At 41.1% G+C, this 25,257-nt stretch overlaps 2 long non-coding RNA genes across 2 annotated transcripts; one reads left to right on the plus strand and one right to left on the minus strand.

Annotated features, from left to right (window-relative positions):
- The first annotated feature begins 13,004 nt into the window (after nucleotides 1-13,004).
- Nucleotides 13,005-21,791, plus strand: LOC109197774 (uncharacterized). The gene is made up of 3 exons (XR_002058840.2): nucleotides 13,005-13,275; nucleotides 20,506-20,623; nucleotides 21,252-21,791. It is a non-coding gene; the product is annotated as an uncharacterized LOC109197774 (long non-coding RNA).
- Nucleotides 16,810-22,148, minus strand: LOC109197773 (uncharacterized). Its single transcript, XR_002058839.2, has 4 exons — nucleotides 21,901-22,148; nucleotides 21,126-21,304; nucleotides 20,532-20,637; nucleotides 16,810-17,184 (listed from the first exon to the last, which is right to left on the minus strand). It is a non-coding gene; the product is annotated as an uncharacterized LOC109197773 (long non-coding RNA).
- Between the last annotated feature and the right edge of the window lie 3,109 nt (nucleotides 22,149-25,257).

Here is a 25,257-nt window from a genome sequence, read left to right on the forward strand (position 1 = left end):
AGAAGTATCGAAGCAAATGAGGTGTTTTAAAAACTTCTTTTTTTTTGCACATAGTAATCACCCTTTTTTTGACAACTTACTTTTTGGTACATGCCACATTTTTTATTTTGACTTTAAAAAGTTGAACATTTTACATTTGCTGTCACTGAAGGGTAAATACACTGAAATGCAACGAGATAAAAAAAGGAAAGAAATGACTCAGCAAAGCGTTAAATAAAGCCGTTCAGTTTTTAAATGTAACACTGACGTCTCCATCTATTATTCTTTTATTAGCTTGTTTTTAACTCTCCATTGTTCTGCCCATTTATTTCTCCAAATTTTCAGACTTTTGAATTTCCATTTTTGAATTTCTAGGCATTTCCGCTTCATTATGCAAATGAGGGAGGCTGTCATTCAAAGCACCTCGAGGGACCTATTGGTTGATCGACGTCAGGCTCGCAGCAGAAAGGGCTGCCTCCATTAAATTTCTAGACAACTTAGGAAATAAAAATAAATACAATGCAAAATTAAACATCAAAGAGGAAATACTGGGTATCATATTCATTTAAAAAAAAACAACTTTGCTTCTTAAATAAAGAACAGAAATATTTTAAGCCACTTTTGCAATGTCTGTATTTTTTGGTATATTTTTGTGTATTTGTTGACATTTTGAATTTTCTTAAACACATTTATTTATTAATTTTTGATTTTGGCATTTTTGATCCTCCATAAACATAAAACTAAAAAAACACCCACCTCTACAATAACTTCTCTAACTGATGCAGACTGTAATTTGACTGGTGTAATATAAAATATGCATTAAGAAAAATACAAAACAATGCATTTATGAGCGCACAATGACCAGACATTCAAACATTTTGGAAGCACTGTGGAAAAGTTGTGTATCTTTCTTCCTTTTTTTTATTTTGAATGAATATTGCCGTCTTCAGCTTGAGGAATTTGATGTTTATAAAAAAAAAAAATCTTGTTTCCGACATGCCGAGAGTAACATCACCCCTGTTTGGCTGGACTATTTTTAAACTTCTTTATGCTTCATCTACACCGAACATTTCCACGAATCATAATCTAGTTGAGTGTGTGCATTAGTAATGTCTGTCAGCGTTGTCAAGTTTCGCGTCGGTCTGTCTCGCAGCATGTTAATTACATGTATAAAAGAGAGCATTAGAACAAGGACACCTGACACAACCGTAGATAGAAACACTCTGAGAGAAACAGGCAAGTAGGAGAAGCACGCTGACAAGGATGCAGACAGACGGAAAGACAGGGGAGACACATAGGCAGAAAGTCATTGGTGGAGAAGTTACTCAGCTAAGTGAAACTCTACTGTTTTCACAACTAAAAGGACAAAAGTGACAGATAGCGTGGGATCGTCGTGTTTTCAGAAATAGAATGACAAAGAGGCCGTCAGAGGAGGGCTGCCGGCAAATGTCTAGGTCAGTTGTTATCAAAGTCTGACTCAGAACTCAAGGTAGAAATTTGAAAGAAAGATATGGGTAATATTTTTAGAAAGTTTTTCCAAGGTACAAGTATGACAAACTCCAAATTCAAAAAAAAAAGTCTGCGTGGTATACTGAATAATATACTCCTCACTAGTGTGCAGTGCTCTGACATGAAAAATGTTTGATATATGATGCCCACACAGACGCATGTATAATTTCAGGAGGAAGAAAATATCTTAGAATTGGGTGCGAGAAGGTTTTGGGAGCAAAATAAAAGCCAATATTTTCAGTTCGTAACTACAGAGTCATAAGATGCTGTCTAAATCTCGATCCCATTGTGATCCATATAGGATCACCGTTTTAAATTAGATTTCAATTACGCTTGTAATGACGTGCGAGCGAAGTGCCTCAAAAATATTTCCACCCCAAACTAAAAAACAAAGCAGTGGATGTCGAATTTTTATCGAAACAAATGAAGTTTCCTGCTAAGAGTCAACACTGACTAATGCAACTTCATCTGAGAGTTTAATGAGTTGAATTGTATTGTGCTGTAAATAGTCTCTCTCCGTAGGGCACTGCGTTGGCCTGCGGACGGTTCCTGGCATGTCTGTGAAGTGTGGCGGTGCCCTGTGGGGACGGGAACGCACACACACACACACACACACACACCAGCCCCACCAGCATCCCCCCCGCAACAGCTGCCGTGCTGCAGGAGGCAGCCGTACCCCTTGCTGATCAAATCTTGTCCGTCACATTTCCCCTAATTAACGGGCATCTGCTTCCCCCATTTTCCCTACATGGCTACACCCTTTCCCTCTGTAGTTCCAATCATCTGATCGTTATGACCTTTAACCCCGCCGAGCTCGTCTGCCTCGGAGTGTGCCTGCGTCGTTCGCTCGCCTGGCTGCTGGCACAGGCAGCCCTCCTTCCTGCTTACCTGCCTGCCGCCTGCCGCACACACCAGCTGGGGAGACGCAAGGGCACGCAAACAAACACAACAATGAGACAGTGTTCATCTGGAAGACAGACATCCCACTTCTGTGTTTTACAGCGGCTGTTGTCCCTGCCAAACATCTGATAGAATTTACTCATTTTCTCAAACAATAACATACAAAAACAAAAATGACTGAGACTTACAGAACGAGGACTCCCCTTTATGCTTAGCTTAGGTAGGTTTTTATCTCAGAGAGCTGCGACTCTACCGGCACAGTTAGAACACATACCGAGTGGAAAAAAAGAGAAGGGGGGGGGGGAGCAGACAGAAACCGACCCAAAACTTAGCTCATCTTAAAATCCTGTTTTCCATTTCTCTCCTTGCTGCTCTCAGAAAAAGCCGCAGCTCTTCCATTTAGTTAAGGAAACTTGTCTATCGCTACTGTAATGATTTTTATTTCACTAAGAGGAATGAAATAATTAAAAGTGCGGCAAAAAGCCTGGATTAACAAAAGTCATTCAAACACCGCAGACAGCAAGCACTGGGAGGAAATCTCTTTTTCTTGGGAGGGTTTACGGTGGGGAGCCAAAGGATGATGATGGTGATGATGATGATGTGTGTGTGTGCGCGCGCGCATTCCGTCATTCACAACACACAGAAGCACCTGAGCAAGCACCAGCTGGCAATGTGAGAGGTGCGCTCTAATTTAAAATGCATCTCATTAGAAGCAACCCATAGCCTGTCACTGTACTCTCTCTATATATAAAGACACAGTGCGAAATTATTAATTTCCTCAAAAAGAAGAGAAAAAAAAAGAAACCACAAGAAACGACTGCGGAGACGCTCCTCTCAATGAATGTGTTACACGGGGAGGGAACTGCAGTCAGTGAGCAATTTTTTCGCTTTAACCAGTAGGAATTTGCGTCGATCTTTCCCCGTTGAAGTTTGACCTTGAATTATGTTGCATTTCTATTGAGCAGAGATTGTAGGCTTTTGTTTGTTTGTTGCTATTGTTTAAAACCCATTTCCCATTTGCAGGGAGAAATATACTTAAGAGAAGTGTTTATTCATTTGTAGAGATGGCTCCACTGCCAAGGAGAAGAGACTTGATGGAAGCTCAGATTCATTAAAACTTAATTAATATGCATCATTATGTAAATGAGGGTGCAGTTAATGAGTTTTTAAAAGAAGCATTCCTTAATTAGTTCACTTTTAATGGCATCATCATTTATCTTTTTCTTCTTTGAAGCAGAATGATGCACTAGATGCAGGCAGTTCTAAAATGCTAATCTACGTTTTATCATCTTATTTTTCTGATTTCCATGTGATAGCGATGACATCTCGAATCTTGTCACTAATGAGGGACGTTTACGCGTTTTAATGTCAGATATTTCAATTCAAGCCACTGTAAAGAAAAAAAATTATTAAAAGAAGAAAAATTGGGGGGGGCGGTAGGGGGAGGGGTTCCAAACAAACACAGAATGCTTATCGCATATTCAGAGAAAAAAAGATAATTAAAAATGTATCGACCAGGAGAAGTTAAATCCAGACCCTTAGGGTACTCACGGATGCAGTGATTTTTTTTTCCATCCCGTTTTTTTTTTGGGTGGGGGGGGGGAAAAAACCCTCAACAGTTCCATTTCCCAGAGAACAACACTGGCAGGGTGTCAGAAGACTTGACAAAACCTGGAGACTTCTGACAGCGTCACACTTCTGGATAATTGGTCTCTGGCACTTCCTGTAAAAAGCAGGCAAACTTCCTCTTTTTTACAAAGGTCCCGATAAAACTTTCTTCGCAGCGTTGCACCTTAGCCAACACCACAGTTTCTGACTCATTGTTATGCATGCCACATCGTTGTTTAAGCCGTAATGTAAACTGAACAGGAAGTGTTTTTCTTTTTTTTTGTTGACAGATTTCAGTCAGTCAGTTTCTGAGAAAGTGTGAGTACAGACGTGTCAGGTGACGGCATGTAATCTGAAACTTGTCTTTCCTTTGTTTTTCTCTGTGTGTGTGTAAATGAGTCTAACACTGTTTTACTTTTTTTTTTTAAAGAAGAAATAAATAAATAAAATGAGCAGTTACTTCAGGTCTAAGGGTTTTCATGAGGTGTTTTACACTCCAAAAAAAACTGTAGAGTGTATGGGTTCATCCAGCCGGCACATCCCCACCCTTTCACGTCTTCTACTCTGATGAACATTTTGATTGTTCCGCCTGAGAAGGAGAATCAGTTGCATCATTTCTCCTAGGGCTCCGGCACTGGGCGGTACAAGCCTTTTGCATTAACAATAAATTTATCATGCATGAGTGTGGTCCTCTCCTGCGAATTCATAAGTGGATGTGAATAGGATAATGCGGCGCTGGCTTGAAAAGTGGAGGAGGGATGAAGTGACACAAGTGAGCCGCAAAGTCCAAAGTGGACACTAACGTCATAACGAATCTCATGAGGGATGTTTGACAATCTTCAGTTTTATACCCAGCTGCACGAGTTTAACGATAATACAGCGTCCTCATTAGAGGATGTTAGCTGAACTTGTTTAGTTTCCGGTAACAGTGGATAAAATCCCCTTACTTAACTCTTATTATTATTATTATTACTATTACTATTAGCATTATTATTATTATTCCTGCTGGTGCTGCTGCTGTTGTTGTTGAATTGCCTTTGTTTTGCTATTATTATCTCTCTGCTTCTTCTAATAGATGAAATGCAGCAGTTTCTCTCATTATTTAGATGTGCATTCCTGTGGAATCAATTCTCATAGACACATATAAATTATTGTTTAACGAGAAGCTGTATCCTATAAATTATTCAAAGCACCTGGGATTACAATACGAGATCAAATGATAGGAAAGAAAGAGCACTCTGCTGGAGGCAGCCCGCACACGAGCCATCACATCCCCAGTTTGATGTTCCACACAATCTGCTTATGCAGGAATAATTGGGGAGTAACAGACACCATGTGTACAGATACACCGGCCCCGCTTTTGTACGCCGTATTTGGAGAGAGGTAATTGGGCCGCTGGACATGGTCAGCAATGTCACCCAGACTCGTGTACGCGTTTGTCCTCTGCGCTTGGCAAAGTTAGCGAGTAAGCCCCAGAATAACAAAAAAAAAAAATAATCAGCTTGTTTATTCGCTCCGGCGGGAAGCCTTACAAAACTTGCAAAGAAAAGAATGAAAGTTGAGGAGGAGCTACTTGTTTACAGCTATGTCAGTGACATACAGAGGAGCAAACTGTAATATTTTTTCATAGCCACTACACCCCCCACCCCCACCCGTTCCCCCTTCCAAGATGAGTTTAAACCGCAGGTTTCAGTAGGTAACAATACAGAAACAGTAGAATTTATTGGTGCGTTATGGTGCCCTGATGTGCTGTAAAAAGGACACTCCAGTAGATAAGGAGAAAGCAATTGTGTGGCATGTGACTGATGGAGAAAGGGGGATTTAAATTGAGTTCTCAGTCATAAAATAAATAATGTGCGTGTCACCAAAGTGGGGAGCGGATGGAAGAGATAGAAGAGAAAGATGGCAGCGATGCGCTCTCACAGGAACACGGGGCGTTGTAGGCCGGTAGACGGAGGGCATTGTGGGACTGTTAGAAACATGAGGGATGCAGGTGCACTGAGGGATGAATGTGGTTTTGCTGAGTGTGTGTGGCTTCACTGGGATGAGAGGGGGGCACATAATTGCCCCCACACAGATGGGTGAAGTGTAAAGAGACAAGAGGCGGGTGTGTGGAAGAAGCGGGGAGCAAGTGTGTGTGCAAGTGTGTGTGCCATGGGTGCACCAACTACTGTATGTGTTTTGTTTTTTTTGGGGCTTTTGCAGTAAACCTCAAGCAAATGACTTAAGAGCGCATCTCATGTGGAATGGAAACAGAAAATGTCAGAGTGAAATATTAAAACTTCAGCGAGCAGAGGAAGAAAAGTAAAAAAGAAAAAAAAAGAAGAGGATAAAGAGTTTTGTGCATGTGTCCAAAACAAGCATAAGGGATAAAGATGTGAATTACTCTTTCTACAAAGAGCAGCAAGTTTAACAGGTGCTGCAATACCCACACTGGGGCTACTTTTTCCTCTCCTTATGACTGTGAAACTGAACTTTCAAAAAAAACACAGAACAAAAAAACCCCCAAAAAACAGAAAGTTGAAAACTCAAGGAGGAAGAGGGATTAAGATGAAGGAGGACGGGCCGTGGGGAAGGAGAGAGTAAGAGAAACAAAGATACAAGGAAAGATAGAGGGAGAGAGAAGAGTGGGAGGGAAACAGGAAGAGGGAGATCACAGCGAGGGAAAAGAAGAAGACCCAAAGATCATAAGAGATGGATATGCATTTGCACACGAGAGAGGGAGAGAGAAAGAGAGAGGAAAGAGGGGGAGAGGGGAGCAGGAGACCGTAGGGGACTGTCCCCAATTCCTGCACCCCACGCTGAGAGCCTCCTCTCCTCGACCGTGCCACTTCCGATCAGCCACAGTGACGAGCCTCAGCCCCCACGACAGAGCTGCCGAGACTGACGGTGCCGGCTGAAAAGCTGGATCCCCACTGAATACGCTGACGAGAGAGCAAGAAGTTTGGGCTCTCTGTAGACGTGTTCCTCCCTCTCTGATTCATTTCAATTACAAGGGGCTTGTATTCCTGCAGGGCAAGGCCGTGTCGTGTGATCCACTGTAACGCAGCGAGGGCGATACGGCGAAGACACGCTGATGCACCATTATCTGCATATTATATGGAGCCGGTTACATTAGCGGGCTAGAGCATGTGGGGGAAACAGGCAGGAAGTCTTAGCTGAAAGGTGAAAGAAGCTTAAGTGATGATGTAAACATGTAAACAGCAGATATAAAAAAAAAAACCACACACACACACAAGACAAATTGGTTTAACGCATCTAGAGCACTACTATAGAAATGCTTCATTTATGGCGGGACTGCAATTGATGCACCTTGTTCTGGATTCAAGTAGTACCCAGCAGCACCACTTGAAATATATGAAGCTGAATTTAAATATATTTGAGATCCCAAAATGCTTTGATTTATGGACGCAAACACTTGAGGTGTGAATGCTTTGCAAAATGTGCCTCTCATATGAATTGTGCGCTGCGGGTGGAAAACGCACACACATACACGCGCGCGGGCACGCGTAAAAACTTGCACACACTCACACACTGCAATCCGAGCGAAGCATTGTTTCGCTTCTTTTGTTCGAGTGCAGAATTTTTTTTTAAGAAAATAGATTGAGATTTTACGTCTTCGTGGATCACACATTGTATCGATTAATCTCCAACTCAGACATCCTTTCCAAAGGAGGAAAAAGATATTTAGAGGTTCTTCTACCTGAAGTCATTTACTTCCTATAATCTTTGGCTCAATTTCAGAGAAATATGGCTGTTTTGTAGTGTGACTTCCTTTTCAGCAAGGCTTCTCTTTGTGCACGCGGCGAATGTGTTTTATTTGTATTTATGCATATGAATAGCATACGCTGAATGCCAATGATTAGATGGCTTAAGTTCCCCTTCAGAGTTCATATCCTCCATAAAACTGTCCAATTATCTGTTCATGAGCTGAGGGCAGGATATGTATGCATGCGTCTGAAAGCATGCCCAACAGTGCCACCTAGCCCTTGAGAGCAGAGGGGGAGCGGTTTTTAATATCTTCCTCTTGTTTCTGCATTTCATTTTTATGATCCATGAGGAAATCGCTGAAGTCACTATTATTGGTGTGTGTGTGTGTTTTCAGACAGATTTTTGTGCCAAATTTTCATCTCTTACACCTGGCAGTTGTTTTGGAAAGTACGCTGCCTCCAATTCAAAGTCGATACATTTAAATGTTTCTTTTTTTTTAAATCATCAGGGGTGATACTAATCATTTTCTTTTCCTTCAAAACAGGAAACAACCCCACTCTATTGTGAAAATTCTAGTGAAATTCCTACACAGTATATAATATTCATACCGTGTCAGTGGTGAAATATAATACCTCACAGTGAGCGAGTGAGTAATTTTTCGCTGTGTGAGTCTGAGTCTGAGCAGGGGAGTTATTCTCTGCCTGATAACTGCCAAAATAACAGCAGATAATTAGGCCCTTTAGAGCGCTGGGTGTCTCTTAACAAAGGCACCTGCGTTTCCTGTGGTGTTTGCCGTGCACCCCGAGTGATTGTCATTTTTAATCTAGCACTCCCGCTGAGACTTCTTCGGGAGCAGTCTAGTCTGTAGGGTGCCAAAGGTACCTGCATGGGAAGCACGTGGGTGTGGGTGTGCGTGCGCGCGTGCACGCGAAAGCCAACACACGTAGAAAGAAAAAGAAAAAAAAAATAATCATGGATGCCTTTTTAAGTCGTGCGCCTGCGTGTTTGCGCGCAGTCGGTTCAACCCTATCGGGTGTTTAAAATCTGGAATTTGTTTCATAACTACGCCGGTAATTGCCTCAAGTTAAAACGGTTGACATTAAAATTGACATCACACTCCGGAGGTTAATGTTATCAGCCAGCCTCCACAAAGCAAATGACTTCCCCGACGTTCAGGTTTGTGTGTTCATAAATGCGGTTTATGCTCGGGACTGGCAACTCCGACAGCAAATGTTTGCAAATGTGAAAGAATGATTTTTTAGTTCATCTGAATGAAATAATTTGTTCTGAACATCCTCCCTCATCTAACTGCTCTGACAAGAAACAGACACCCTCCTCCTCCTCCTCCTCCCGCCTCGTTCTTTTTACTCTCCCTCTCTCTCGCTCTCTTCTCCCAATAAAGAAACAAACAGAGAGCCAAATAAACCCGTTGCAGTTCCTCTCCTGTGCAGCCATCCACATCCTGGACTGTGCCAGGTTGGGGAAATCATTGGAATTGTTTACCCCCCCCCCCCAGCTACTCACCCACCCTCACGCATACACACACACACACACACACGCCTCCCATCTTCATCTCCCTCTCCTCCTCCTTCTTCTCCCCCCCGCAACCCCTCCTTCTTCTTCTTCTCCTCTACAAAATGAGATGCCCGTGTCTGATCGCCTGAGCCAATTTGCAGACCCATGTGGCACCCTTCCCTTCAGACCTGGGCATTGTGCCTCTCGCTCCCTGGCAAAGAGGCGAGGAATTATTTTTATCCCCCAAACACGTGGATATGCACCGATGATTTCAAATGCCTGCCTCGCACATTGTCAGGGATGATTTTGGCCAGGTGCCAAACCTATTATATTGATCTCTCTTTCTCTGTATTTCAATAGCCGCAGACAATGCAGATTTACTGCAGAACATATTAGGGAAATAAAAATCAGCCACTAAACTCGGTGATACCGACAGCATGCGAGTGAGGGTCGGTGTGTCTATCCGCTTTTCCCTGAATGTTGTTAAACATCCTAATATCCTCAGGTTTAGGTGAACCGTCACGGTAGCCTAGCATCCGGTGTTTTCATCAGTTTACCAACCGAATGTCTAATTACATTCTGACATATTCGCGTCTTGTAATTGAGTATCATAACATTTGAGCCATTATTTCTTTCTACCTCATCTTATTGCTTTGGCATCTAGATCTTTTTCCTTGGAGTGCATTGCTGGCAAGTCGGCTCTGGCTTTGGTTGGAAACGATGAGACCTCCGATGTTTGCCGAGGTCCACACGGGAATATTCAAATGTTGAAACTGGCAGAGAACGGGCTGTCAGCTAATGAGCGTGTCTACGAGAAAATGATTTGGTTGTTTCCTGAGAGGGAAATCACAGAGAATGGCTAAATGGGAGCTCTCCGAAGAGACTCCGCAAAAGCACGGTGTATATGGCGACGAGACCGTGTTGGGAGGCCAGCGGATAGGATGAACGCTGTCTCTGTGCCTGTGTGCCAATGTCATTAGTGCTGAGGACTGAGAAAGGCCGCCACGTCCCTTTTGATCGCCATTAGAGCCTGGAGCAAGACAAAGAAGCAAACAAAAGGCCCTGAATAGATTTGGAGTGGAGGTCATGCCAGCCACACAGACACATCAATAGCGGCGCTTCTGGTGTCCCTTAGACCAGCGATTTTCAGCCTGTTGGCACACTGGAACACAACAACAAAACAAAACATACTGTATCAATCGTGCACAGTAAATTGATTAATCATACACAGTTGACCGTTTTATGTAAAACCCTTCTAGCTAATCCTAGAAAATGTGCATACTGAATACAAACAGCTATCAAACAAAGGTGTTTTATGTGGCTAAACAATGAGGGTCTATGAATTCATTTGACTCCTGTGGAGAAAAAAAAATCATTCGACACTGTTTTTTTCTTTTTAACCTGTGATCCCATTTGAGTTAAGGTGCACTGCAGAGGTTTGGCTGGTAGGGGATTTGAGATCAACACCTCTGTGTTAGGGGGTCATCTACTAATCAGAAGGTCAGTGGTTTGATCCCCCAGCTTACATGTCAGAGCATCCTTGGACAAGATGCTGAACCTCGAGCTGCCCTCGATGCATTGTGCGAGCGTGTGCATGTGCATGAATGATAAGATAAATAAGGCATTTAGACACAGATTGTGTATGAATGCGAGTGGGTGAATGGGGCTTGTCGAGCTTCAAGTGCTCAATTAGAGCAGGAAAGTGCTCTGTAAGTGCTAGGCCATAATAAACTGTATATAAAAGAGGCATGTAGTCACTGTGACATCACCTACTGCTTTGAGAAGTCCTATCTTGAAGCCTTGATGAGCAATTTGGAACATTTTAATGTTCTGACTCTTGGCTGGACGAGTCTAATTGGGAAACTAAGGGAACACTGCGTCTTTATCATCCTTTGCGACTCTAACTGGGACCATCGTTTACAAAATGAACGTCGAGTTGTATTCAACAAACTGATGTTATAGGCTTTCCCATAGTGTTCTATACAATCAGACTTGTCTCTGTAACCAGAGCAGTCGCCCTCTGCTGGCCTTTAGCGAGAATGGCGTTTTAAGACTCTTCTGCATTCACTTGTCTGACCCAGAGGCTACATCCAACTTTTCTAAATAGCGTATGGTAGCGATTAGAAAAATTCCCTTTGTCACAGGGGCCTCAATCATTAGCAGTGGTTATAAAAAGGCAATGAAAGGCAGGAAATACATTAAAATGCTCAAATGTATTTGCGTGTACGTGTGTACTTTTGAGAAGCTTTCAAAAATCAAAGCAGAAACGGGGTCTTACATGACCACATTGTTATACAGTTTAAACAGCGTTGTCATTTTTGTCTCCAGTCCAAAGATATCGGTTTCACGCACCAATCACACTTTACCGTCATTTTCATCAACATTTTACCCCGAGATGCAGGGTTGTTTATTTATGCACTCATGCTGCCCGCCACTCTCAATCAAACATGATTAAACAAATACACACAGCCCTGATGTAACAGATTATTCAACTTTGCGGCGTTTTTATTTACGTTTTCAAATTCGACGGCGTTTTTTTTCCTTCAGTTGTGCATATTCAGTGTCTGAGAGAAGCTTTTCAGTGGGGTAGAAAAAAAAGACTCACGGAGCCATTAGCATGTCTTTAAGCCTCCCCTGACCAGACACGCTAACCATGCATGGTCAGCCATGACGTTACACAAATGTCTGCATTATTATCTTTGGTTTCACTTAATTTGCTGTGTAAATTTACTGCTGCTGTGGAATCAATTGCAAAAACTCACTTTGGACCACATTAGAGTGCTGCAGTTCTAACTGTACAGTTTACTGTAAAGACAGAATCAGGTGCTCTTGCACTTGTTACATACAAGAATACTTCAGTTATATTTTAAATAATTAAGTAAAATCTCTGTAGTCTTGCTTTCTAGACTCTATGATTGCATCCTTGCCTCCTCAACATCTGAACTTTGGACAGTCCAATAAAATCTGCATTTACGATGCCTATAACCTTCAGCTTTTGTTCGTGATGTCACAGAGGTGTTAATTATATAATTAAAGCACCAAGGTTAGTTATGCAGGCTGCTGGACTGAAATAAATGCAAACTTTTTTTTTGGCTCAAGCAAACACAGCTTGCTTCTTTTTCTTCCCAGTGAGGGTGATTTATTGTGTGTCGTCTCTTTATGTTATAACATTTCACTGCGTACGCGACCCCAGCTACAATTAGGTTGGACGGGTCACCTTCATTTCTTTGCACCAGTGTTTTAAATGTAAAACATTCACAGCCCAGAATAAAGAAACTGTTAATGAGAGTTTGCACTGACCCCTGAGCATCTCTGACAAGAAGACCACCTCATTGTTTGGCCTTGAGTTCTCACTCGCTTGTTTAGACAGACGTCCTCTGGTAATTGGGGTCAGAATGTCTTCGCCACGGTAGACGTTGTACTATGTGCTGATTTTTGCGCTGATATTTCTTTCATCTCATAAGTGATGACCAGGTGCAAAAGCCTTTTTAGAGCGTGAACGTAATTTGTGAGAGGTTGTTTTTCTGCTTCTGCCTGGTCATTCCCATTGTGACTGTAACCTATTCATTACAAAGTATACAGAACAGCTGCTATACATTGAGAACAGACACATCGAACCAAAGTTCAATGTGTCTGTTCTCAACCAGCCCAATGACAAGAAAGAAAGAAAGATTTGAGGTGCTTACTACGGAGCTATAGAATGAAATACTTTGATTTTGTTTGTATAATATTTGTGCTTTTCTATGATTCTTTGCATATGTTCTTTGCAGGATCTCCTTGCAGATCCCGTAGGACTCCTTTGGCTGTCGTCCCATCAGAACTCCTCTCTTCAAGGAGAGACGGCTCGATGGTGCTCAGATGGAGAGAGCGCTGTCAGAGGAGTGGCATGTGACTAATCAGGTCTGGGCTCGGCTCCCTGCTTCCCAAACCCTATTCTGCTGATTCAAAAGGCCACTGAGACTCCGTGGTAATGGGAAAGCATGATGGGAATCAGAGAAAGTCGAGAAGTATCGCAGCTGATGTAGCTTTCCTTGGCGTCTGACATAATATGGGGTAATATATCAGGAGAGCTGTTGATAGTCATTATGGGATTCATTATATGATGTGCATAAACAACTGATTCATTCACCCTGGTGTGAAAATTCAGCAAGAAACCAAGTTACAGATCAAATACAGGTTATTCACAGCCTGTGTTGCTGCTGTTGTTGCCGTCTGCCATATGCTACCCATCTCCCTGCGTCTATCTTTTTCTCACTCCCTTTTTTTATCTCTTCCTTTTCTTTCCCTCCCTCTCTCCGGTCATTCTCTGCTGTGCTCCGTGCCTCCACACACATAAAATGGAGGGCAGCGGTGAGGTTCCAATTCAGAACTCATTTGTGGTGCTGCCGGCCCCCTACCCGCTCAGCAGTTGCCGAGGGGACCCAGGGGAGCCCTATCACAGCTCTATATGCAAATGTCCTTGCACCTGGGCAACAGCGTGGGCATGCTGGGACTGGGAGCTTATTTATGCAAATCTCAGGGAGACAGTCACAGCACAACACAGAGCCGGCCACAGACACCGGTGGCCATATCTCGCCACCAGCATAAAAAAAAAAAAGAAATAGTGCGGAAAACATGAAAGATGTGGACTGAGTGGCAAGAGGAGGATTGGAGTGACAAAGTCAAGGAGATTAAGAAATATATGGAGCTTATGGTAAATAAAATGCATGAGTGATACAGATAGGTGTGTGGCGTTTAGGGATTTGGCGTGCTGTTTTCTCTGCATTTCAAAGATGCACGAGGCGCCTTGATTAAATGGTGTGTGCAAAGTAACAATTAATGAGTGAGAGAAGCAATGACAAAAAGCTAGGGGTTTTATGTGCATTCGTTTTTGGGGGGGGATTTTGGCACAACGCAGAGTCTCGTGGAAGAGAACACACACACACACCTGCATACACACGCCCCGCAAAGGTGTTTGTTTACCATCACAACACCACTGACAAGAGGCAATAACGCTGAATGTGTTAAAGTGCTCCACAGCGAAAGGAGAACAAAACCAATCTTTGTGTCTCAGCTGGCCCTGCCTCCCGACTGGGCCGCACCACTGTGGGAGACATCACACAGGAAAACGCAGCCCTCTCCACATACAACAGGCCACATTAATGTGCAAATGTATGCAAGAAATTTTCAGAAAAGCCAAAATTACTGAGCCAAATGAGGTAGCTGCACTCAAATTGTTGGGATTATGAATAATTACTGCACGTTTTCTGGAACTTTCCTCTTTTTTTTTTGTCAGAAACAATGACTTCAGTGGTTTAATTGAGGAAAATCCAAACGCGGTGTGAAGTTACTGTGTTTTCATGGCTCGGTGTACGAGCTACCAACAAGCAGTTTTATATGCTGAATCAGTGGGCAGGAAGGAGTCAGTAGTAACAGCCATTTTTCCCTATATTTAATGGGTATTCTGTTATCTTTCTTCTCTCACTTCTTTTCACACTCTACATGTTTATACACCACTCTTAGTTATTATTAATCTCTGTCTCTCTTCAACAATGAGTCTTTTGTCCTGTCTCCCTCCCCTTACCCATAACTGGTTGTGCTGGTTCCCTGAGCCTGGTTCTTCCTGAGGTTTCTTCCTGTTAAAAGGGAGTTTTTCCCTCCCACTGTCACCAAGCGCTTGCTCAACGGGGGTTCAACTGATTTGTTGGGGTTTTCTCTGTATTATTGTAGAGACTTTACCTTATATTGTTTGATTTGGTGTTATATAAATAAAATCAAATTGAACTAACACCTGCCATCTCTTCGGAAAACTTTGATAATTATTTGACATACACAGTACAGATGTTTATGGCTTATATATCTTAAATCTTGTTTAGCTAAAGTAACAATACAATTTACTTATAATGTTTTGCAAAACTGCAAAGTCAGACTGCTGCAAAACTGCTCAAAAAAATGAGATTACCTTTTTTTTTAACTGACAAGTAACCAAACAGATAAATCCCAAGTAACGCTTCCTTGTAAGGAATATGCATTACCTGGGGATTCAATTCAATTCAATTCAATTTATTTACACAGCGCCAAATCACAACAACAGTCACCTCAAGGTGCTTTATATTGTAAGGTAGACCCTACAATAATACATACAGAGAAAAACCCAACAATCATATGATCCACTATGAGCAAGCACTTTGGCGACAGTGGGAAGGAAAAACTCCCTTTTAACAGGAAGAAACCTCCGGCAGAACCAGGCTCAGGGAGGGGCGGGGCCATCTGCTGCGACCGGTTGGGGAGAGAGAAGGAAGACAGGATAAAGACATGCTGTGGAAGAGAGACAGAGATTAATAACAAGTTTGATTCAGTGTAGAGAGGTCTGTTAACACATAGTGAGTGAAGAAGAAACACCCAATGCATCATGGGAGTCCCCCAGCAGCCTACACCTATTGCAGCATAACTTAGGGAGGATTCAGGGTCACCTGGTCCAGCCCTAACTATATGCTTTAGCAAAAAGGAAAGTTTGAAGCCTAATCTTGAAAGTAGAGATAGTGTCTATCTCCTGAATCCAAACTGGAAGCTGGTTCCACAGAAGAGGGGCCTGAAAACTGAAGGCTCTGCCTCCCATTCTACTTTTAAATACTCTAGGAACAACAAGTAGGCCTGCAGTGTGAGAGCGAAGTGCAAAGTGCTCAGTGGGATGACCATTGTGGTTTGGTGGAAAGACTGGTCTGGTGGATTAGCTTGGTCATGGGGCACTTGAACCAAGCGGCAGCTTGTGGGGCTGAAAAAAAGGAAGTGAGAAAGATGCACTTCCTGGAATGACCACTTGACCACAGGCTAGTCCCGAAAGAGAGCAAATCCCCATAGACTCCCATATCAAAATGCCAGCTAAACACCATTAAAAAGCTTTTTTACATCCTGGTATAAAAATGGTTTTGGTATGTTGTGGAAATGGAGACAACTTGGCCGAAAGGTCATTTATGTTTTACGTCTTTGTAGTCGTCTACAATGCACAGTGGGTGCAGTGTAATATGCAACAAATTCTCCACGGACAAGTCTGCGCGGTCGCAGAGAACAGGCAGCCCTCCTGACGTCCACTCCACAGTTATTTTAGTTTTATACTTTATAATTTGATTTTATTACTGCATTTTGACTTTTTGTTTTCAGTTATCAGAGTCAGCTCGCTCATTTCAATTTTGTTTTGAGTGTTTGAACTTTTTTAGGTTTAGTTTAGTTTGCATTAGTTTCAGTGTTAGTCAAGTATTGTTTAGTATTACCAGCAAACATTTTGCTTTGGCAATGGGTCAAGAGCCATACACTGATACATTTACCAGAATGTCTTAGATGTTGCACTCTGAACAATGTAAATATGTAAAATGAAGAATATATTAAAATAATATGAATTATTATTATGTAATTATTATTAAAATTGTAATGGAATCATCTGATAAATAATATAGTATGCTTAAAAATATCTTATTGCATTTGACCTGTGTAGTTTGTGGATGCAGCTTGCTAACCAAGCTTGTTACCGTTAGTTATCGTAACACTCGACCTTGAACCTACCAACACAACTAAGAAGCAGAATAAGTATAAATTATCTGTGCAGCTAAGGAATATTTAAAATGCTGTAATTACCTTTAATAATGATATATCTCACGTAACTTACCAAAAACTGATAATCCAAATTAAAATCTTGCTAATGTCTCTATTCCACTGTAATCCACTGAAAGGAAAGTCGTGCCAAAACTTAACCGACGCTGCTTTAATCTGAGTGTTTGAAAGCAGCACCAGGTGAGAGCGGGGCGTCTTCATAGTAATTAGGCTGCCGATTGACGTGCTGTGCCTGTAACAGCAGTGGCCGTGGACAAAAGGGCTCTCGTAGTGCTGTAATTCACCTCGAGAATGATGCGCCAGGCTTGGGGCTGACTGGCAGCTTTGATGCTCTGATCACCAGTACGCTACCTCGCTCACCTTATGGTTCAAAACCTGGGGAGGGGGAAAAAAAGAAGACAAGAAACGAGGTGGTTAAGAGTGATGGCTTCCGACTCTTTGTGGTTTGATTGAGAGCAGCAACAAACTCGGATATGACGTAAAAGTGCTTTAAAAAAAATGTAAATGAGTCCATCATGAAAAGCAGATGAAAGGAGTCTTTGGTGATGTGGACCAAGAAAGAAAAATGTCAGAGAAGAAAATGACTTAAAGAAGGAAGTAGAAAATGGAGGGGAGGGGATGAAGGTGGGCTAGGACGGTTGTTGTTATTGTGTTTGATGTAGTGCTTGACAAGATAGAGTTTAGAAATTCTTGTGTAGTACGAGGCAGAGGAAGAGAGGGTTCATTTAAATGCATGCTCACTCAGGGCCCATACGGAGTGGGTGTCTGCTGAGAATTCATCATGGCCTCACTGATAAAGCCTCAGCCTCTTAGTGAGAGGAGAGGAGAGACAGATCACTCTCTCGAGGTGAGATTGCCTCGTGGATGGACACTTGTTATGTAGAAATACACAACACTGACGGATATTGCCATGGCACTTTCGGACTGGTTAGTCATCCCTCCATCCTCCATCCATAGCTACATCCATCTATTCTGACATTACCCGCGGTCGAATGCGAAGTGTTCTCAGGGGACTGTACGCTGCAGACGGCTTCAGAGATTAAAGCTTCACAATTAGGAGAGAAGTTTTGAGGGAAGAGTATCCATCTTTGCAAAAACACCCAAGTTTACAATTACAAAAACCCATTTTGAATATGATTGGATATTCAGAGCGCAGTCACATGAAGCCCTTAGAATTGGGATAGATAAGGCCTGCTGCTCCCTGTAATGCTACATTAGCATGTTAACTTCCAACATATAAAAGATGGACCTATCCATCATTATGTGGTTGGTGAAGTCCTGCTAAAAAGCTTTAATTTTGCCATCGGCGTCCTCGTGTTTTGAACATGCCGAACAAAGCGTGGATCTGACTGCGAAACCGAGGACACTGCATTGGTTCACTAACAAATCTAGAAAATTGCCTTCGTGATTCTAATGACCATAATTTAAAAAAATGAAGACTTTGTGAGTATGAACTTAAACTAGCAGAAATCCAGAAAGTTTTCAGGAAAGCGCTGACTAAGATCACAGAATGCTGAATGCCCCTCACTAGGGCTGTGCGATATGACCAAAATCTCATATCCCGATATAACATTTATCGTCCTGACAATGATATAAATCACAAAAATGTAACATTTTCTGTCAATTCTGTGAATCTCGGGCAACTCAACTTGCATGAAGTGTTTCCAGCTGGGCGTCCTTTACCTGGAGTCGAGTGTTTTAACTATACATTTATAGAAACTATACAAACTATACATTTTTAGACATAAGTTGTAAGTTGGCCACCATTTTCTTTCAAACTTTGAGTCTAAGGTTTATTTTTTAGCACCTGACGGCTCTTTTTTGCTTATCATCCGTAAACTCTCTGCATACTCTTTCACGTGATTCAGTTTATTTTGAAAAGTCTCAACAGGATCTTGAGCTTTATTGTGAAAGGTTTACGTGGAAAACAAACAAGCGGACAGCGGAGCGATGCAATGGTTTTACCGTCGCTGTTGCTAACGACAACACGTAAAAACAGGCGCTTGTCTGTCCGTAGTGTGGTTATATTAAATATAAGAGAAAGAGAGAACTTTAAGAAATTAATATAGCCACTACAGTGACCATCAAAACAATGAAAAAATATTGCTGTAAACAGTTTATTTTACGACACCACGAAACAAACGATAGCATAATAGGAAACGATAGACGTTTTTATATCGTCATCCGATATATATCGTTATATCGAACAGCCCGACCCCTCACTTCACTTTGTACACCCAAAAGCTTTGAGTCTAAAAACACCAAAAACAATTAAATGATAAGTTCAGTATTGGTGCGTTCATGAGATCATGAAATGAATTTAACCTGTGTTTTTTCATGACTCGGTTTGGTTCCGCTGATAAGACTGAAAAATCACAGAGCGTGACTGCAGATCTGGAAAACAGACAGCCTTATCAGCCTTAAGACTGGTGTTTTACAATGTGTGCCAACAGCTTTTGTCAGAAAACTGCTTGATTACATACACTACGCTGCTTTACGGGACGAAACAGATGTTTTGTAGCTCAGCTGGGGCCATGCATAGACGGCTTACGGCAATATCAGATGCAAATGGCAGGCAAATGAAAGATCACAGAACAAAACAATTGTCTTAACAGCAACAGTTACTGTGAACAGCTCAAGTGTTACGGTTGACAGGAATCATACGACGGTACTACATATATTTTGGCACTTACAGATATTCAAATTAATGTGGCTAAAGGCAAATTTAGAGAGTTATAGGTTGCAAATAAGCTTTCTATTATACTGTACTAGGCTAACGTATTTTAGTGACATCATTTAGGGAACAAGGAGCTATTAGTACACATCTGCAAAAATGGAGCAAAGGACAATAGCTATAGGTGGCAAGTTCTGATTATGTGTGTTTGTTTTCTTTCTGTTAATTTTTCATTTGCAGGCTTTAAAAGTACCACATGTATGTTTGACTTAAATCTTCCTCATGATCATGATACAAAATATCCACTAACAAAGGGATTCATTTTAAATCTTAGCTAACATTATCAAGGACGCTCCGCTTGATCTATTTACCTGAATTACATTAGTGTTGGTTGTAAGGATACATTCATCTTCTATTGTGGTTACGGTCATTGCTTTGGATTTTCTGATGTATTTATTCAGAGTGAACATAATTCTTTGAAAATGTGCAGTTGTCCCTGGTAATTGCAGTTTGTAAGTAAAACTGGACTAAAGCATGCCTGTGACACAGTTGTTATATAATGCAGGTACAGCTGAGGTCGTCTTTAAGCTGAGTCAGCAACCTGTGCTTTTTCTTGTTTGCTTGCTCTGACAATTAGCTTCTGAACCGCCATCGTGTCCTTGGACAGAACCGTCGTACCTACGTGCATCTGTGCCTCCGGAGAACACTGCGAATGCTTATCGCAGTGAAATTTCATAACCAAAAAAACCTCTAACTAGGTTTTGCTCTACTTCACCACATATGTACAAAAATAAGTCAAAACTAATTCAAGGCCGTATTCTATCTGCTTCCACTTCAATGTCCTGAAAAAGTTACAGATTTTTATGTTTTTTCCTTTTTTTTCTCTCATTACTAATGTGATAGACGGGTAAACTTTTTTGAGTGCAAGGGGTTTGGGGGGGCTGGCATGGCTGCGGTGGTGGCGGCAGTGGTGAAGTAGGCAGCAATTAGTGTAGCGCTAATGAACTCCCTCTCATTATCAGTGAATCAACAGGCCTGTGCTAATTACGGTTAGCAGGACAGACTCCCCTCTCCCACTGCGACGGGCTTCAAGGTCCCTCCGGAGCTGCAACACACCGGATGGTCTGCCAGCAGCCACAGGTGCAAAGCACTCACTGCCAATGTTAAAAACAGAACATTACACATGCACACACACACATGCAAACACAGGGACATACACATGCAGACACCAATATCAACTCTATCATGTAGCGGTCATCTCATGCAGATGGCCACACCACTGTCTTTTCTGTTTGCTTGTGGGGTTTTTTGTTTGTTTGTTTTTTTACATATTTGTGTGAATTTAAGCACTTCATAACTCAGGAAAGAGGTATTCCTACTGAAAGAAGTCACCTATTACTTACACACTTAAACAAAGCAAAACTGAAAATCAGCAAAAAGAGACTTCAGAGCAACAGTGTCTCTACTGCAGAAATAGGTGCAAGTAGAAATGGAGACTACAAGTTTGATTATTCATTACAGTCAAGCTCTGGCAGCTGGGCTGGGGTCAGCATACACTCAGCTTTAACATCACTCTGCATTCATTGCTAGCGTCATGCTACATTCATTGCTAGCTTAGCATGCTGTCTGTGCAGATACTTACAAAGAGTTGCTGTTGTGTTAGCAAAACCATGCAGCTGTTTCTGTCCTTAATGCAGTTTGCGCTCTTGTCCTTTAGTGCAGTACGAATAACAGTAATGTTCATGTCTCCTCTCCTCGAAACTTGTAGACCGCTCCACCCATTGTCCGCCTACCCACAGAGGAATCAGCTGATTCGTCTTTCTATCCATCCGGTGTGCAGAAAACAGAAGAACTTTTGCAACACATGTAACAACCTAATCTTGACTGTAATGTGATTGCTGAATTTAGTGCAGTAACTCATTGGATTACAGCATTATTGAAAAATGTAACGTAATTACAGTCACGTGTTACTTTGGAACATCTTGTGCCCAGAATCAGTTTTGGAAACATTCCAATAATCTTTTCTCCCTTTTCTTACAATTCAGTCATCCACCCATGAACACAGACATTTACTATATTAAGCTAAGTGAGGTTGTATTTTGTCAATAGTTAGCGAGCTAGCTAGTTTGAGGAAATAGGTATTTTGCAAAAAGCAAAATTGGACTTCACATGTGTTGAAAGTGGACTGCATTCACTTTCAACACAAATAACGGTTAAAAAAAAAAAGAAGAAAAAACTACCAGGTAGCTTTTGGAGGGTTACTCTAGTTAGGCTAACTGTTTTGAGTTTGCCACCTTGGTTGCTAAGACTGTTTTGATTTTGTGTGTTTGTCTGGTCAGTTTCTTTCCAGTTATTAAAAATATCTGCATGACGTGTCGTAGGTATAAATGAGTGTGTTTGCTGAGATGTAGAGGTACCTGACCAGGCTATTTGTGTCCCTAGTTGGGCATTTCGTGGCTTTCAGATGATTGGCTCCAGGCTGAGGAAAACCGTCTACACTAAGAGCCAAGACAACAATAGCGCCAGATTCTGTATGAAGTAAGGTCAACATACCCAGGATATATTTCCTGCCTTCACTTACCCTAACACTGGCAATCAGGCTAAACAGTCACATGAAGGTAGATATCACCTCAATACATTAATCCAGAGTTTCACCGTCTAGCTAAAATCATGTTCACATGAAAAGGGTGGTGTCAGCAGCAAGTGACCAATCACGAACAAGGAGTTTACTGTCAGCGCAGTGACTGGTTTTAAAAGGGAACATAAAAGTATAGTTTTACTAAAGTGCGACCAATTAAGCACAAATTAAAAGATAAAAATAACACAGCTTCTCTGGACAAATCTGCAGTGTGAGAGTGTGTTTTAGGAAATGTACAGCAGCAAAGAATTAAAATGGGTATGCACACTGGACAAGATCTTGTATATTACTAAAGTTTAGCCTATTTGAAGTCAGGAAGCAAAGCCAGCAAAAGTGCTGACTGTGTGAGTTTACATACTTATAAAATATTACAACTCTGTCGTAACAGAGAAACAAGAGAATCTGATGTGTTACGTTATTCCGTTAAATTAATGTTTAGATGTGCACTGGACAGTTTTAGCTTTCACTCTTTCAGCTGCAGCCCTGGTGGTGTTTAAAGATCTGAGAGAAAAATATAAACAGTTTAGGATACTGTACACAATAAAACTGTAAAAGCTTCAAAGAATAATCAAAGAATAAACTTGCATCAAAAATTCTATAATTACTACAGATTATCATCATGAAAAGGCAAACAATTTAAAGACTCTCACTCTCTCCCCTTTTACTGTCTTACCATCCTATAGAGGTCCCACGGATCTTCCAGGAATGTAGATGCAATTTTCCAAAGAACCGACTGGTCAGTAGGAAGTGATTTCATATCTGCCGATCTCTAATCGCTAACATAATCTGCTCCAAAGCAGATTAGATCTGCATAGGCATAAGTTAACAAGTACGCCAGTAAGACTTCTCAAAGCCCAGTTCATAGTAAAGGGCTCAGGTCAACCTGCCATGCATCTTTCTACCTGTTGCTGCTATTTTAATTGTCAGTCTGAAGCAGTTTTCATCGGTGAGCTGCCATTTATTTTGTTGAACTGGGTTTCTCCTGTAAGGTGTTTTCCTGTATTATGACGAATGGGAACTTCTTGAAAAGGTTAACTAATTTCAACACTTGCATTTTGTAAACACAGCATATATCAATTTTAAAACAACCAAGTTGTGCCTTTGGGAAAGAGGAAGATGGATTTTTAGTTGCATTTCAGCAATAGGTATAGATGTACTGTTAGGCTCGTAAACACAGCTGAGTAAGGGTTAACGTCTTCTTTAATTAATGTACATGCTGAGGGTCAGTCAGTGAGTGCACAATCAGCAGAAACAAATGTCACTGCAAAGCAGGAAGAATACACCAAAAATGAACAATGCTGTGTTAGTAATGAATATGTTACTGTGTGGTTGGAATTATTAGGCACCAAAAAGCTTGAGTCTGATTTTCATACTGAAACTTTACAATATTGTCTTTTAATACAGGGTAACCCAAATTATCAGAGTATATCACGAAATTTAAAAAAAAAAAAACCTGTCTTAAAGGCATATTGAGTGTTGAGGTCATCACACAAGCCACGATATTATGCATTACTCATTACTTGAGTAAGCAATAAATTACTCTACTTAATAAGTAGTTTTTAACGCTACATGTTACGTTACTTTTGCCAAAACTTGGATGTTGTGGTGACATCCAAGTTTTTGGATCCAAGCAGTTTTTTCTGACCTGGATACAGTTTCCAGTTTACCACCGTGCTGTTGAAAACAGTAATATCCATATCACCACTCTTCTTAAGTAGTACACTGAAATCAGCTACTGGCAGGATAAGTGGGCAGGAAGAAAATGTTGTTGTTTTTTTTAAATATATATATGTTAAATCTGTTTTTTCCCTTTTCATCAGCCTGTCATTCAGATAATTGGAGGACCTCTGTATCACACTTTAACTACATGACATTGTAACTGTAATGTGATTAGTACAGCAATGTGTTACAAATTGTTATTTAACGCGTTAACATCTTACTGTGTTACTGAAAAATGTAATGTGATTACAGTAACATGTTACTTTGGAATGCATTACACCCCAAAAACAAGAAAATACACAAGAATAAATCTAATAAAAAAGTGTACAGATACAAAAGGACAGCTGTATAATCTTCAGGGCTTCTGTCTATTAAAAAAGACAACAACAAAAATGAGGAACACAGCACCGGTGCACAAAACAAGAGCCGTGACTGGCACATTAGAGGCAAATTACAAACAGTATTACTGTAACAAACAGATACAAGGACACAGAAAAATGCAGAGGTTTTAAAGCAGCGATAACATTTTCATATTATCAGTGGATTACATGAGTATGTGCTTTGTGAAAATGCTGTACACTTTGTGGAGCCGCGCTATCATCTTTTTAAAAATTGCCCTGATGGTTTGAACTATAAAGTAAATACAAGGACAGGTAAAGAAACTGAATGCTACCGGCTCAGCACCAGACAACAGCAATGTCAGCACCTAAATGGTGAGCATAGTAATTATAATCATTTGCTTTCCTCCATTGTGATGATCTAAACAGAACTAGATGAATACGCAAATATTACTCGTGTTTAAAGGTATTTTAGCAACAACACATCATTGATATAAATGTGTAATTTAGTAGTTTTAGCTAAGCCCCTTACTCCCAAGCAAGATAAAGGGAAAAATAAACAACAGTAAACAAACTCTACACAAACCTTCCTGATAATATTGACATATGATTTCCATTTCAATTTGATATCTATTTCATGAGAGCACAGCTCCAAAATAAACTAGTAAAACTTATCTAAGCCAGAGTTACAACATATAATTTTTAAATTAGCTTTCTCTTTGGCTAATTAAACCTCTTTAGAGTGACATTGCCATAGATCTCAATAATATCTTTTATAATGAACGTAAGGAAAAACATGTTTTAAAAGTCTACATTTGGCTGCTGTTGTCCTTTAATCTGTGTAGGTCCTGTACTGAGTTGGGTGTCTATTAAGTGCCATATTACCACAACATCTGTCCTCTATCTTACAGCATCCTCCCAACATTCCCCTGCTCGGCAAACAAGTGTTTTACAATAGGCACAGCGAGATCCATTAATCAAATGCCACTTGTAAGCCAGCAGTGGCCCTCGCCTATCAAACACTTAGACTTATTGAAAAGCACAAGTTCTGACTCCATTGATAAAGGGACTAGAGGCTT

The sequence above is a fragment of the Oreochromis niloticus genome, linkage group LG15 (genome assembly GCF_001858045.2).
Source record: "Oreochromis niloticus isolate F11D_XX linkage group LG15, O_niloticus_UMD_NMBU, whole genome shotgun sequence".
NCBI classification, from domain to species: Eukaryota; Metazoa; Chordata; class Actinopteri; order Cichliformes; family Cichlidae; genus Oreochromis; species Oreochromis niloticus.